Here is a 17577-nt window from a genome sequence, read left to right on the forward strand (position 1 = left end):
TACTAACTTTGGTCCTCCAGTTGTCTTCAAATATAGGTTTTTTTTTAGCGTTTTTTGAACTCTGGATTTTGTAGGCATCTTAAATTTTGTTCACTGCTCTTCAGCAATACCTGAAAAAAACTAAAAAAAAAATCCTTTATTGTATTTAAATATATTACTACATTTCTTTTCACAATAGTCACAAAACGAAATTTCTTTGCCAATTTGAATGCACACAAACTGCTCTTTTTTTTGGGCAAGTGAAAATCACTTTTACAAACTGTCACATTATGAAACCACTTTTCAGATTTTTTAAAAAGCCCATGTCCAGAGTGCTACACTCCAGCAAGGGCAACCAGCCTTAGTGATGCTGAATGTATTTGCATTACAGACTGAAACCTGAAAACCCCACTCGCTTGTAAATACTGTGCATGACTATACATGGCAAGCACATGGGTGTGTGCTAAGACTCTGCTTCTTCCCCCAAAAATTCGCTCCCCCTTTCCATCTAATGCAACTGTGAAATCACCAGAGCAAGACGCAATAAATCTCTGCCTATAATTCCTCTCTGCACACAGAGTCATGTTTTCACATTAGTCCCAAAACGAAATTTCTTTGCCAATTTGAAAGCACACTTACTGCTCTTTTTTTTTTCGGGGCAAGTGAAAATCACTTTTTACAAGTGAAAATCACTTTTACAGACTGACACATTATGAAACCACTTTTTTTGATTTATTTAAATGCACATGTCCAAACTGTTTTTTCAGACCACCACCATGTGTATTCTCGGTGACTGCCTACACTCCAGCAAGGGCAACCAGCCTTAGTGATGCTGAATGTATTTGCATTACAGACTGAAACCTGAAAACCCCACTCGCTTGTAAATACTGTGCATGACTATACATGGCAAGCACATGGGTGTGTGCTAAGACTCTGCTTCTTCCCCCAAAAATTCGCTCCCCCTTTCCATCTAATGTAACTGTGAAATCACCAGAGCAATACGCAATAAATCTCTGCCTATAATTCCTCTCTGCACACAGAGTCATGTTTTCACATTAGTCCCAAAACGAAATTTCTTTGCCAATTTGAAAGTACACTTACTGCTCTTTTTTTTTTCGGGGCAAGTGAAAATCACTTTTTACAAGTGAAAATCACTTTTACAGACTGACACATTATGAAACCACTTTTTTTGATTTATTTAAATGCACATGTCCAAACTGTTTTTTCAGACCACCACCATGTGTATTCTCGGTGACTGCCTACACTCCAGCAAGGGCAACCAGCCTTAGTGATGCTGAATGTATTTGCATTACAGACTGAAACCTGAAAACCCCACTCGCTTGTAAATACTGTGCATGACTATACATGGCAAGCACATGGGTGTGTGCTAAGACTCTGCTTCTTCCCCCAAAAATTCGCTCCCCCTTTCCATCTAATGCAACTGTGAAATCACCAGAGCAAGACGCAATAAATCTCTGCCTATAATTCCTCTCTGCACACAGAGTCATGTTTTCACATTAGTCCCAAAACGAAATTTCTTTGCCAATTTGAAAGCACACTTACTGCTCTTTTTTTTTTCGGCGCAAGTGAAAATCACTTTTACAGACTGACACATTATGAAACCACTTTTTTTGATTTATTTAAATGCACATGTCCAAACTGTTTTTTCAGACCACCACCATGTGTATTCTCGGTGACTGCCTACACTCCAGCAAGGGCAACCAGCCTTAGTGATGCTGAATGTATTTGCATTACAGACTGAAACCTGAAAACCCCACTCGCTTGTAAATACTGTGCATGACTATACATGGCAAGCACATGGGTGTGTGCTAAGACTCTGCTTCTTCCCCCAAAAATTCGCTCCCCCTTTCCATCTAATGCAACTGTGAAATCACCAGAGCAAGACGCAATAAATCTCTGCCTATAATTCCTCTCTGCACACAGAGTCATGTTTTCACATTAGTCCCAAAACGAAATTTCTTTGCCAACTTGAAAGCACACTTACTGCTCTTTTTTTTTTCGGCGCAAGTGAAAATCACTTTTACAGACTGACACATTATGAAACCACTTTTTTTGATTTATTTAAATGCACATGTCCAAACTGTTTTTTCAGACCACCACCATGTGTATTCTCGGTGACTGCCTACACTCCAGCAAGGGCAACCAGCCTTAGTGATGCTGAATGTATTTGCATTACAGACTGAAACCTGAAAACCCCACTCGCTTGTAAATACTGTGCATGACTATACATGGCAAGCACATGGGTGTGTGCTAAGACTCTGCTTCTTCCCCCAAAAATTCGCTCCCCCTTTCCATCTAATGCAACTGTGAAATCACCAGAGCAAGACGCAATAAATCTCTGCCTATAATTCCTCTCTGCACACAGAGTCATGTTTTCACATTAGTCCCAAAACGAAATTTCTTTGCCAATTTGAAAGCACACTTACTGCTCTTTTTTTTTTCGGCGCAAGTGAAAATCACTTTTACAGACTGACACATTATGAAACCACTTTTTTTGATTTATTTAAATGCACATGTCCAAACTGTTTTTTCAGACCACCACCATGTGTATTCTCGGTGACTGCCTACACTCCAGCAAGGGCAACCAGCCTTAGTGATGCTGAATGTATTTGCATTACAGACTGAAACCTGAAAACCCCACTCGCTTGTAAATACTGTGCATGACTATACATGGCAAGCACATGGGTGTGTGCTAAGACTCTACTTCTTCCCCCAAAAATTCGCTCCCCCTTTCCATCTAATGCAACTGTGAAATCACCAGAGCAATACGCAATAAATCTCTGCCTATAATTCCTCTCTGCACACAGAGTCATGTTTTCACATTAGTCCCAAAACTAAATTTCTTTGCCAATTTGAAAGCACACTTACTGCTCTTTTTTTTTTCGGGGCAAGTGAAAATCACTTTTTACAAGTGAAAATCACTTTTACAGACTGACACATTATGAAACCACTTTTTTTGATTTATTTAAATGCACATGTCCAAACTGTTTTTTCAGACCACCACCATGTGTATTCTCGGTGACTGCCTACACTCCAGCAAGGGCAACCAGCCTTAGTGATGCTGAATGTATTTGCATTACAGACTGAAACCTGAAAACCCCACTCGCTTGTAAATACTGTGCATGACTATACATGGCAAGCACATGGGTGTGTGCTAAGACTCTGCTTCTTCCCCCAAAAATTCGCTCCCCCTTTCCATCTAATGTAACTGTGAAATCACCAGAGCAATACGCAATAAATCTCTGCCTATAATTCCTCTCTGCACACAGAGTCATGATTTCACATTAGTCCCAAAACGAAATTTCTTTGCCAATTTGAAAGTACACTTACTGCTCTTTTTTTTTTCGGGGCAAGTGAAAATCACTTTTTACAAGTGAAAATCACTTTTACAGACTGACACATTATGAAACCACTTTTTTTGATTTATTTAAATGCACATGTCCAAACTGTTTTTTCAGACCACCACCATGTGTATTCTCGGTGACTGCCTACACTCCAGCAAGGGCAACCAGCCTTAGTGATGCTGAATGTATTTGCATTACAGACTGAAACCTGAAAACCCCACTCGCTTGTAAATACTGTGCATGACTATACATGGCAAGCACATGGGTGTGTGCTAAGACTCTGCTTCTTCCCCCAAAAATTCGCTCCCCCTTTCCATCTAATGCAACTGTGAAATCACCAGAGCAATACGCAATAAATCTCTGCCTATAATTCCTCTCTGCACACAGAGTCATGTTTTCACATTAGTCCCAAAACGAAATTTCTTTGCCAATTTGAAAGCACACTTACTGCTCTTTTTTTTTTCGGGGCAAGTGAAAATCACTTTTACAGACTGACACATTATGAAACCACCATGTGTAACTACAACAAAAACAATTTCCATTTCTATTATTCATTTCTTAAGTTACCACATACATCCCCTCTCAAACTGTAAACTCACCTTTAAAATTAGTTAGTTGTGAAAGAAATGTGACACTCAAACAGCAGATTATCAGAGCCAGGATCTCTGTTGTGTTCACCTCTCTCCTCTCAGCAGAACCAGATAATGGCAAACTTTCCCTCTATTTTTCCACACATATACTTGTAAGTTTCAAATCTCAGTGCTTCCCCCTTTTTTTTCAAATGTAATCACACATTTCTATTGGTTGAAAACAAACCCTTTTCCAAAAGTACCCTTCCCCCAACTTGACTTCTGCCTAGTACCCTTCCCCCAACTTGACTTCTGTCTGCTACCATAGCAACAGCTCATGGAACACTGCTGTGTTGAGTTAGGTCAGAAGTTCACCAAACAATGTTTCAATTCCACAGAGCAAGAGTGCTTGACTTTTCAAACCTAACAGCAAATCCATAGTACTGTTCTTTGGTTACACATTTTTTTTTACCAATACAAAACATGCTTCTATTAATTTACACATACAGCCTAGTTTTTATTCTAGAATGGTATGAAACAGCCAATCAGTTCTTTTTGTTTTGAAAAAAATATGTATGCCTCCATTTCCAAACTGTCTTTCTTTTCATATTGCCATTCTACTGAAAGACACCTCCTGAGTGCATCCAGTTCTCCTTTGAAGATGTTCACAGTGTGGATTGTAGGGCACAGCTATGTCTTCTGGAGTGAAAAGTTTGCAGAGAAAACAGGTATGGTGAGAGACCTTGCTTTGCCAAATGTAGACATTAAATGGATTGGTCAGAGAGGGTTAAAGTGGCACCAATTGATGCCATTGGTGAAATCCTTCATTCAAATCCAACACCCTGACCTCATAATAGTGCACTGTGGTGGCAATGACCTAGGCACTTTGACTGGGGTAGGTCTGGAAATGCTTATGAAGGACACCTTTGCACAACTGTTTACACTTTTCCCTAAAACTGCCTTTGTGTTTTCCAACATATGCCAAAGGCAAAAATGGAACTGGTCCAATCATTTCTGTCCACAGATTGACAAAGCAAGAAAGCACGTCAACAAATCTGTTTCTGCTTTCCTCCGTGACTATGGTATGGGTGCCATTTACCACAACAACTTGCGTTATGACATGCAAGACATTTATAGAGGAGATGGTGTGCACTTCAATGATGAAGGGAACAGAGTCTTCCTCTTGAACCTTAGACTCTGCATCGGTACTTACTTGTAGGTACCACTAAAAAAATGACTTCATAAACACAACAGCTCTTTTTAGAGCTCCCTAATATCTAAACTCTTAAATCTGCTTTTCATTTATTTATTTTTATTTTTTTTACCGTACGCTTACCGTAAGCTTACCGTACGCGTACCCCGTGATTTTTTTTAAAATCAATAAATGTTTTTTTTGTACTTTTCTGTCCTTCTTTGACCCCCTTACAAATGTTAGGGGGTCTGTAACTCTCCTCATTGCCCCCTTTCCTTGTTTTCACTCTTTTTTTTCAGAGTGAAATACACAAAATGGCGGCCGCCGCTTCCTGGTTTCGACCGATTCGAATGTTTACTAAGATCTAAGAGCCAATCAGAATCGCGCTCGCGCACGCCACCGTACGCTTACCGTAAGCGTACGGTAAGCGTACCGTAAGCGGGCTCAGATATATATATTGATTTAAAGGCTATTTTCTCAGAATCTACTGAACAGATTTACACCAAACCTACAAAAGGCACTTCCTTGACCTAGGGACTACCTCTCTGCCAAATTTTGAGTAATTCTGTTCAGCCGTTCGGGCTGTAGCTCGTTCTAAAGGTCCTATGGAAAAATGCATGGGAAAAACGCGTTTTGGGACCCCCCTTTTATCTCAGCCCCCGCTTGACGGATCCCCCCGAGACTTTCAGGGTAGGAGCGGAGCGTAGCGCCCCACCTATTTTGAGAAATTCGCGAGGATTCGTCGACCGGCGCCAAAGTTATTCAAAATAGAATGTTGAGGTTTTCCTATGGAAACGTGGTCCTAACTATAACTACCTACTGGCGACCGCCAGTAGGTAATATATATATATATATATATATATCCAAAGAGCTCACCACAAAGTCCTCCTCGAGGGAGACCCAAATTACGTGTTGGTGATTTATTGCTCACACCGCTCCACCATAACGCGTTTCGGCCGTTGCTGACCTTGATCACATGACAACGCTGGCACATTCAATCGCCATTTTTAAAGTGACAGTGCTCGTGATCCAGGTAATGGAAATGGATAACATACTAGGTATATGTGTATATATATATATATATATATATATATATATATATATATATATATATTCACTGAAAAAACCATAGGTTTCACACATGTTATAGTTAGCTGGACTTTTCACTCGTAAAAAAACATTGAAATTCCCCCGTTATAGTTAGTGCAGGCAACTATAACTCACGCGACCGCAATCCTCCGCTGATGCTAATACTGTATTTAGACACTTATTTGCCCATGTCTTCTTCCATTAAATTTTAGCTATACATATATTGCAAATATTTTTTTTTCATAAAGACACATATGTCATCAGCAGAGGATTGCGGTCGCGTGAGTTATAGTTGCCTGCACTAACTATAACGGGGGAATTTCAATGGTTTTTTACGAGTGAAATGTCCAGCTAACTATAACATGTGTGAAACCTATGGTTTTTTCAGTGAATTTGCAAGGTTTTTTAAATGCTAATTCCTAACTATAATGTGTGTGAAACCTATGGTTTTTTCAGTGAATTTGCACGTTTTTTTAAATGCTAAGTTACTTTACGCCGTTCGTGGCGTGCGCGCCCACTTCACGCAGTCCACGGAGGACATATTATGCGCTTCGTTGTGAAAGGTTATCTATTAAATGATCAAATAACAAATAGGCCATGCACACAAGGTGCCCTTCGGGCACCTTTTGAACACGGGGAGTGGAAAATGTGGATAATTTATTATTTTTTTTTTTTTTTACCGTACGCAATCGGCGTTTAAAAAAAAAAAATAATAATGAATTTTTGGCCTTGGGGGTTCTTTTGGGACACCCTAACCATGGATAGGTGGTTAGGAGCTGTCTAGCCTGCCCCTTTTCATGTTATCCAACTTTGTTTTTCCTCCCCCCCTCAGAGTGCGAGAGAGAAAATGGCGGCCGACACTTCCTGGTTTCGCCCGATTCGAATGTTTACTAAGATCTAACAGCCAATCAGAATCGCGCTCGCGCACGGCACCGTACGCGTACGGTAAGCTTACCGTAAGCGCACGGTAAGCGCACGGTAAGCTGCCACAGATATATATATTGATTTAAATTCTATTTTCTCAGGAACTACTGACCAGATTTACACCAGACCTACAAAAGGCACTTCCTCGACCTGTAGACTACCTCTCTGCCAAATTTCAAGTAACTCTGTTCAGCCGTTCGGGCTGTAGCTGTGTCTAAAGGTCCTATGGAAAAATGCATGGGGAAAACGCGTTTTGGGACCCCCCTTTTTTCTCAGCCCCCGCTTGACGAATCCCCCCGAGACTTTCAGGGTAGGAGCGGAGCGTAGCACCTCATTAGTTTTGAAAATTTCGCGAGGATTCGTCGACCGGCGCCAAAGTTATTCAAAATAGAATGTTGCGGTTTTCCTATGGAAACAGGGTCCTAACTATAACTACCTACTGGCGACCGCCAGTAGGTAATATATATATATATATATATATATATATATGCTTGCACATTAAAATAAAAGTATAAATACCATTATGAAACAACCATTTTGCATTAAAACCGCTTATCAAGCAAATTGCCATATTACTCAGACATCAGAGTTAATATTTGGCATTAATGCATTTATATCATATTGTCTGGTGTCCCATTCCCCACTTGGTTAACTAAAACTAATTAATTTATCGCACCTTCAGACTGATTGTCTGTCTCCCTACCCATACTAATGTGTATTTGCTCCTGCTAACTCATTGCTAGTAAGGAGTCCTCCTGAACATTGCTGTACTTGTTATGGCTAATGCACATAACTTATTGCATCCTTACTATGGATCAACCTGAATACTCAGGAAATTATCTGTCCAAATACCATTGTAGTTTATCTGCATATGTCCGTCCATCCTCCCACCTATGATGTATTTTCATAGTGTGCAAAATAGCAAATACTTAAAAGAAAAAGTGACTAAGTGCTCAATACCCTCTCTCCAATCAGAAATAGGTTTCAGTGCAAAAAGAACTAAAGTGCTACATAATCTATATTCATTTTCCACAGTGGCATGAATTATGACATAATGTCTAAGTAGCCTACCTATATGGAATTCTAAAGTGAATTAAGTATAGTACATATACAGGGGGGTCCAAAAAGCTAAAACACACAGTAAGTGCATCATGTACAAATTCATATTAAGATCTCATAAAAATAGAAATAGATACATTTGCTCAGCGTCCACCAGACTCGATCACCATAATTATAACATGCATTTGCATGTAACACTGCTAACAACTCCATATAAGAAATCACAATATAAAAATGTGTATCAAATAAATTGAATTAAAGTATTTACCCAATAAACCGACAAAACCTGCCACCTCTATTTGTTATAGAATGGCACTATACTAGATCAAACTTCATAATAGTTATAAGATCTCCTGATCCTACTACATACTTCTACCTATCCAGATACTAGAGGTATGTGTAAAGGTCCTCACTAGTATTCAGACCTCCTGGATGTCTAGTATCTAACTCCAGTATATATATATATATATATATATATATATATATATATATATATATAAGAAACAACTTTGCAACTTGTAGAATCCAATCCAAGCGGTGTTAGCATTTTAGTCTAAACCACTGTTGCAAATTGCAGTTGAGCACTAAGGACTAAGCTGTAAATGTTGTTTTGTTAGTCGATGATTGTGTGGTACCCTGCAACAAAGTTCATACAAAACGAATTCTGAAAGAGTAATCCATTTTAGTGTGTAAGTAGACTGTGTTCTTGTATTCATGGTAGTGAAGAACCAGAACCTTTTGGACCTGGCGGCGCAGGGTACGCCTTAATCTCCTGGGTTCTCCTGCTTAGCTACACAGAGACACGGGGACACTCTGTCGGCGTAAAAGATCAGATTTATTAGCTGCAGCTAGTACAGTTGTCCTAGAAGTACACACGGTATGTTCTCAGGAGACTGCCACTTCACTCCGTGGCGCACAATCTTATATAGTACATAGGTTACATATACATTAACTAAGAACACACCTAAAATATATAAAAGGAGCACAGCGAAGGCCAGACGATAAGATAAAATCAGACGAGAATAGTGTGAACCAACAGATAGTTGAGACAGGGATTAGGAAAACCAGACAGGGATTAGTGTACTCGGCCAGTCTCTAACACCAGCTTTTGTAAACAGAGGCACAAGGTTATTTCGACACACTATTGCAGGAAAAGCAGAAAAAGACTTCGATCGTCGTGCTGCCTGAGTGAGGGCAACACAAAATGGCGGCGGAGCACAAAATGGCGGGTCGATACGATCACGATCGAAAATCGAAGTTCCTCAGTAGTGTATGTCATATTGCTGGCACTGGCTTCAGACCTTGTAACACCAGAGTGGAATAAAGAGATAACGTCATGTTCTTCTTATATGTGAGTAGTAAAGTCATAACTAATCAGGAAATCATACATAGGGTTTATATATACAGTAAAGGACTCATGTGTAATGTAGCTTTCCAAATTCATCATACGACAGCCGTTATCTTAGGTCATCAGTGGCAGCACAGGCAGCATCCAGAGAGAATCACAGCAACACAAACTGATTACATGGAGTAATTATTTTGGCCTACTTCTCATTGCCTGCAGTTAGCAATGTCTGAATCCAAGAGATGAATGGAGTAAAGTATCTAGAGGTGCTTCGATGGCTTTTGGCGGTAGAAAGGGCAACACAATGTGAAAACATCTGTGAGAAGAAACTCCCAAATTGGGAAAAGCAGTCCTGCTTATCAAAATTGTCCTTGCTGCTCTAAGGAGTATATTCTTGCGATGCTTATTTCAGTTCGTGATAAACCCTCTAGTGCCCAGGCTCCCAAGAATACAGGGTTGCTGCTTAATGCTTAGCTAAAATATTTCAGTTCTCGGCTCATAGATATACTGGCAAGTTAGCCCTTAGGATAGGTCCATTGCAGACATCTTTATGCAGCCTGGGGTTTTCCAACGTAGCCTCTTCGTTTGCATTTAATCAAATGAGAAACAGTGAGTTTGGAAGCACTGGTAGATGCTGTTGAGGTGTTTGGGGTCTTTACAGTGCTTCCAGGTGGCTTAAGGTGTTTAATATTATTGTGAACTACTCTACTTCTGTTAGTCTCTTTACAGTAGCTGAAGGCATTAAACGATTGCATGTGTCAATCGATGAAAAGGTTTTTTTCACTTCAGTATATGGTAGTATTGAACATCCCTTAAGCGTTGACATAGGTAAATATCCACACAACCCACTGTGCGCTTCTCACTAGTCCCGAATTCACCAGAATATTAGGTTTTTACTCAGAAGGATAGACAAAAACTTTTCAAAAGCAATTTGAGCTCTATTACCATGTTGATGCAAACAGGGCAGTCAAAACACACTCTACGTTGGGCAGCCAGATCAAAAGCCATCAATTTTATATAAATTAAGTCTAGCATGTAATTAAAAACATTGACATCTAAACATTTTGAAAAAACTAGAGTGGCGATGAAAAGAAAAATAATTAAAATAGACCCTACCATGTAAGGCCTCCCAAATAATGGTTCAGAGTGAGAAAAAAAAATCCAACATTCATTTTTCCACTCCGGAACTTTACACCCTATCTGACAGGAGGAGCGAGGGTAGAACTGCATGCTGACCATTACTTTCAGCATTAAGGGGTCGATTCCGTTCCGGGTCGGACAGCTCTCCGAGAGCTGTTCGTAGCCTTACCTTGCGACCGACACGTTCCGGGAGCTGGTGCGTCCGGGCAGTGAAGTGCGCATAACTGACACAAATCCGACCGACACGTAGGCTGCGAGTCAAGCTGCAGTTCCCATACGAGCCGTACCTCCGATCGCCGATTCGAGTCGGCCGGAAGCAGTTACCCTAGCAGTTTCCGCCGGATAAGTACGATGCGCAAATCATACGCGCCGGACGGGTCTCCATGTACAGCACGTCACAGCATCCGGGAAAGCAGCATATCATGTACGATCCGTGCCAGAACACAATCCACGGCTACGAGATGAACCAGGTAGCAACGGGTATGAGACGGAGCAACAAGCAGCGTGTACGAGACGAACACATCATGAATCCCATCGTGCAGGTCATACCAGTACTGTACATCTATGACCGGATCAGGAACAGACACGGACGGCGCAGACGGTAAGTCAGACACCCACCACACAAACAAACGACACATACCCACCAAATGTCACACACACCCAGGGGGTCCATATCCTGTCCACTAGCAACAGGCCACCATAGGAGTAGCATGGCCTTCACCACTACCAGCCCCACTAATAGGGGACCGGTTGCCCATCACTACTGCCACCCCCACTCATAGGGGGTATGTTGCCCATCACTACTGCCACCCCCACTCATAGGGGGTATGTTGCCCATCACTACTGCCACCCCCACTCATAGGGGACCTGTTGCCAATCACTACTGCCACCTCCACTCATAGGGGACCTGTTGCCCATCACTACTGCCACCCCCCACTCATAAGAGACCTGTTGCATCACTACTGCCACCCACACTCATGGGGGTATGTTGCCCATCACTACTGCCACCCCCACTCATAGGGGGTATGTTGCCCATCACTACTGCCACCCCCACTCATAGGGGACCTGTTGCCCATCTCTACTGCCCCCCCCACTCATAGGGGACCTGTTGCCCATCACCACTGCCACCTCCATTCATAGGGTACCTGTTGCCCATCACTACTGCAACCCCCACTCATAGGGGACCTGTTGCCCATCACTACTGCCACCCCCACTCATAGGGGGTATGTTGCCCATCACCACTGCCACCCCCACTCATAGGGGACCTGTTGCCCATTACTACTGCCACCTCCACTCATAGGGGACCTGTTGCCCATCACTACTGCCACCTTCACTCATAGGGGGTATGTTGCACATCACTACTGCCACCCCCACTCATAGGGGACCTGTTGCCCATCACTACTGCCACCCCCACTCATAGTGTGTGTGTTGCCCCTCACTACTGCCACCTCCACTCATAGGGGGCATGTTGCTCATCACTACTGCCACCCCCACTCATAGGGGGTATGTTGCCTATCACTACTGCCACCCCCACTCATAGGGGGTATGTTGGCCATCACTATTGCCACCCCCACTCATAGGGGACCTGTTGCCCATCACTTCTGCCACCCCCACTCATAGGGGGTATGTTGCCCATCACTACTGCCACACCCACTCATAGGGGACCTGTTGCCCATCACTACGGCCACCCCCACTCATAGGGGGTATGATGCCCATCACTACTGCCACATCCACTCATAGGGGACCTGTTGCCCATCACTACTGCCACGCCCACTCATAGGGGGTATGTTGCCCATCACTACCTCTGCCTCCACTCATATGGAGTATGTTGACTATCACTACTGCCACCCTCACTCATAGGGGGTATGTTGCCTATCACTACTGCCACCCCCACTCATAGGGGACCTGTTGCCCATCACTTCTGCCACCCCCACTCATAGGGCTTATGTTGCCCATCACCCCTGCCACCCCCACCCATAGGGGACCTGTTGCCCATCACCCCTGCCACCCCCACTCATAGGGGACTTCTTGCCCAGCACTACTGCCACCCCCACTCATAGGGGACCTGTTGCCCATCACCCCTGCCACCCACACTCATAGGGGACCTGTTGCCCAGCACTATTGCCACCCCCACCCATAGGGGACCTGTTGCCCATCACCCCTGCCATCCCTACCCATAGGGGACCTGTTGCCCATCCCCCCTGCCACCCCCACCCATAGGGGACCTGTTGCCCGGCACTACTGTCACCCCCACCCATAGGGGACCTGTTGCTTATCACCCCTGCCACCCCCACCCATAGGGGACCTGTTGCCCAGCACTACTGCCACCCCCACCCATAGGATGGGTGATGCGCCACACATCCATCATACTCCAACATTAGGTATGTCAGCAAAATACATCCCCCCTACATCATGACAACAGTGTGTAGTCTGTGACAAATGCCCACAACAGTGATTATGACTTCGAACATACAATGTAACTACCAGCACATGTGTGACCAAAAAATGAGTGTGGCCTACACAAGGCAAGCATCACAATAGCACTGTGTCAATGTGCACTAACCCCCCCCCCCCCCCTCACTGTGTAGAACAAAAGTTAAGTGTGGGGTTCCAAACTGCAGCAAATATCGAGCATTGTGGTGATGGGGTCTAAACCCCCCCCTCATCACAGTTACCAAAAGGTAAGTGTCATCATGGTCAAAGCTGCAAATGGTAAACAGCATGTATGATTCCCGGTCCCAACGCATGAAACAGTTTTGGGGCAAAGTAGTGGTTGTGTCCCATACCCACAGAGATGTGGTGAGGCTAACAGTGCTGTGTAAACAAAACATACTCTCTGCCATGTGCAGACAAGCGCCACACATGGGGGCTGACAATGCATACAGTGTACAAAAGTACAAGTGACCATCACAAAGCATACACACATCTGGAAAATAGACACACTAATCAAAACAACCTGTGTAGACTGTAGATGTCAGGTCACAAACTCCCATTCCATGCCAGCAATGGCACCTAACAACCAGGATGAATGTGCAGAATGACGTGATATGACTCACAGGGACAGCAGGGTAAATCACAAAAACAGCATCCAGACAATGGCCCACAACAGCAATACCAATGCACTGATGCAGATGCAAAAACACAAGCAGGCAACCTCACACTGCACATCTGACACAACATGTGTGTGTGTGTCTCAGTATCCCCAGGCAACTACACAACACATTAGGGGGGCTGAACCACAGCGACACAGATGTGGACACAGTGCCATACAAAAGTAAACCATCATTGGGACCCCTTAGTGGGCAATCAGGCATTGTGAGATGAGAGGGAGCACAAAAGACACATGTGACACAAGCTGGAATGATCACAAACTAACACAGCAAGAGACTGACACACAACAGCACTTCCCCCAGTGACCAGACATTGGGGTGACACAAGCATGCCTGACACCTCCACTGTGATGACAAAGGTAGATGTCGTACAAACTGTGAAAACCAGACATGTGTCCTGTGCCACAAACGTACATCACATCTACACAAACACAAATCACTCAGCATGGCCCGTCATCCATGGCCAAACGAGAGCTAGGGGCCCATCTATGCAAACATTTACATCGGTCCACCCTCAACACCACACACCCTGAACTGCAACAATGTGAATCTGTGGAGCACACATGGACAGGTGACATTGCACATGCACCCATGACAAACACAGGAATGTTGGGAAGAACTAAGATGCACAGACTCATCACACAAGGACAGTTTACAACCCTGGTGAATGACAGACATACTGCACAGTATGCGGTACCTGACCATGATGTCAAAGCTCACGTAACCTTCAGAATACCTGCCACAGTCCCAGGACAATGCAGAAGCCAAGGCGAACCACAAGGCACACATGCTGACACCTGCAAACATTGCAGCCCTGAACCGGACAAGTGGGAGCAGTCATACACACATACACATGTCTCAATCACTGAAAGGTATCACCTAGGGACAACTACATGATATTGTGAACAAACAAGTGCCTTGGGGACCCCTGACTGTGTCCCATCTGCGTCTGACAACATCATCACCACGCAGAACTGACAAATCCCAATGATGAAACGCCAATTAACAGTAGTGTGTCATGCACCCACACATCTGGTAGCCCATGGCAAAGTTGTGGGATGAACACAGTACCACTCAGCAAGCATAAACAACAGGAACATATCAAGGGAACACTGCCTGTGTATGAAAAGGGATGTGGACACACACACACATGCTTACAGAACACAGACAATGGGCCCAGGCTATGTCACGGAACAACACACTTACTTGAGGGGCCCAGCTCCTGTGAAAGCCCAGCTGTGCCAAACAAAAAGCACAACACGTCTCACTCATATCAGCAGAACACTTGGTCAGTCAGCCATCAGTTACCACACAATGAAGGCTGTGGTCACAACAACCTGGGTACGTGAGTCTCCCCTAAGTCATCTGCACATACTCAACACATATGTACAGGAAGTTGCACAGAGGACCCAGTTGCTCCTATACCAATGATGGCCACACCTGTATGTCCAGTGTTGATGCGCCCAAAGTCAGGGAAATAGACAAATTAGACAATGGAGAAGCACATCATATGTGCATGGGTGCAAGCCACAGATGTGACCATGCAAATGAAATGTTCACAGACATGTCCACAAATTGTTGATCATGACACACCCAGTTAGCTGCAAAGGGTGACATGGATACCGACCAGAATAGGATACATATCTCATGGACCACATGGAGTACCTCACATCAACACCTCAGTATTCAACATTGGAAACAACCAAGCATTAAAGGTGCAAGGGCATGCTAAACATCATCAACCTAATGTACAGCTAAATCAAGTTCACAAGGATAAAGAAAAAAGCTTTATTCAGCATATGAAAATTTAAACGTCCATTCAAAACAAAGGCCAATGGCCAGTCCATTATCAAATGACAAGGAGTGAACTTGAGTGACAACTGTCACATGTTTCTTGCCTGCACTGGTAAGGACAGGAGATATCCCCTCGGAGGGGCATACATGGGGGCAGGCCAGGCACTGCAGGGACAGGATCAGGGTGCAGCAGAAGGAGGCAGTGAAGGGGTGGTGGATGCAGGAGAGTCACTTGCAACTGCAGTGGAGCTGACTGAAGTGGTGGGTGCAGTCACAACTGTGGGGCACAAGTCAGATGGGGTGGGTGCCGGCACAACTTCAGTGGGCAGGTCAGATGGAGTAGATTGGGTCCCCACTGCAGTGCCCAAGTCAGACGGGGTGGTCGTGGACTCTACTGCAGTGCCAAAATCGATGTGAGCGGAATGGGGTGCAGGTGAGGTCGGCAGGACAGAGGGGGGGACACGGTCCTCACATCAGTGGCACTAACCGTCTGACCGGGTGTGGATGAGCAAGTGGTAGGGGGGTAGGGCCTCAGCATTTTGGGGATGGTGTATCTGTGGGTGGGGGAACCCGGGGCAGGGTGTGGCAGGGGAACCTCTGGAGTGGTGGCCTGGGGGATGGAGGACGGAGACTTTGTCTTGGAGCTGCGTGGCAGGGATGGGGTCTTGCTCTTCCGGCTCCGGGGGGACTTGCGGGTGGGGGCCTCAGTCTGACTGCACCTGGGGGAGGTGTCCGGTTGTGAGGGGCACTCCCCTCTGTGTGTGGGGACTTCCTCTTCCCCTTGTAGTCTGGATCTGCTGGGTCGGTGGGGAAGAAGCCAAGGTCACAGAGGAAGAGCTTCTGTGGAGATGGGGTTGCAGGTGAGGCAAGGGAAGGGGGCTGGGAGGGAGAGGTTTCAGAGGACTGCGGAGTGGTTGTGGATGACTGTGTGTATGTCTGCAAACCATCCCCTGTGAGTGTGGTATCAGTCCCCTGCGCTTGCTTGTGTGCACGTCTACCCCTTGGTTTGGGTGTTTGTGTGCTGCCCGTGTCTGTGGCTTTGTGAGAATGTGCAGGTGTGTGTGTGCTTGGGACAGGTAGGCTGCTAGGAATCATCGGTGGTTCAGGGGTAGGAGGGGTGCGGGACTGTTGGAGGAGGGACACTGCTGCCATCCGGGAGGAGGCCATGGACTGATTGGTCCTCTGTAGGGTAGGCATGCCCGATGAAATGCCCTCCGTGAACGACACCAGTTGCGTCAACAGACTGGTGTGTGCATGGAGGACACTCAGCATCGATGTCTGCCCTGCATGGATCTGTCTAAGTAAGTCCACAGACTCCTCACTCAGGGCAGCAGGGGACACAGGAGCAGGGGGTGCGGTGCCTGGCACAAAGGAGACATGCTCCCGAACACAGGAGCCTCCACGGACCTCTGGGATGGGAGCCGATGGGAGGGTGGTGATGGTGGTGGTGGGGACGGTTGCGGGGACAGCCTCCCTAGCTGGGGTTTGGTGGCTGCTGACACCCGCCTCCACAAGGGAGTCATCCTCAGATCTGCTTTGGCCCTCAGCTGGGGTGGATGGTGCTGAGGACTCCTCGGTGTGGCTCCACTCGCCCTCCGTGCAACTGGGTCCCCCCGACTCCTCTCTTTCTGTCCCTGTCAGGCTCTGCGGCTCCTCCTGGTCCGTGGAGCTGTCCCCTCCTGTGGCCATGGATGTATCTGGATAGAAATAGGAAGAAAGAGAACAACATCAGTTACCTGCACTGGCTGCACACACCACAGTGAGTACATCACATCACAGGGCAAGGCCTGGCATCATCAGCTGAACACTGCTCAAAGTGTCAACACTGTTTAGAATAAGCCAATTGTCATTCTCACCATCAACCATGGCACACATATCCCTCCTTGACTTGCATCCATATGTCTGTTGCATGTTGGATGCTAATACCCCAATGTGCCGACATGCACCACACACACATTTTTTGGACATGCAAGTGAACATGTAGGAGTATGTCACTATACACACAGCACAT

The sequence above is a fragment of the Triturus cristatus genome, chromosome 10 (assembly GCF_964204655.1).
Source record: "Triturus cristatus chromosome 10, aTriCri1.1, whole genome shotgun sequence".
NCBI lineage: Eukaryota > Metazoa > Chordata > Amphibia > Caudata > Salamandridae > Triturus > Triturus cristatus.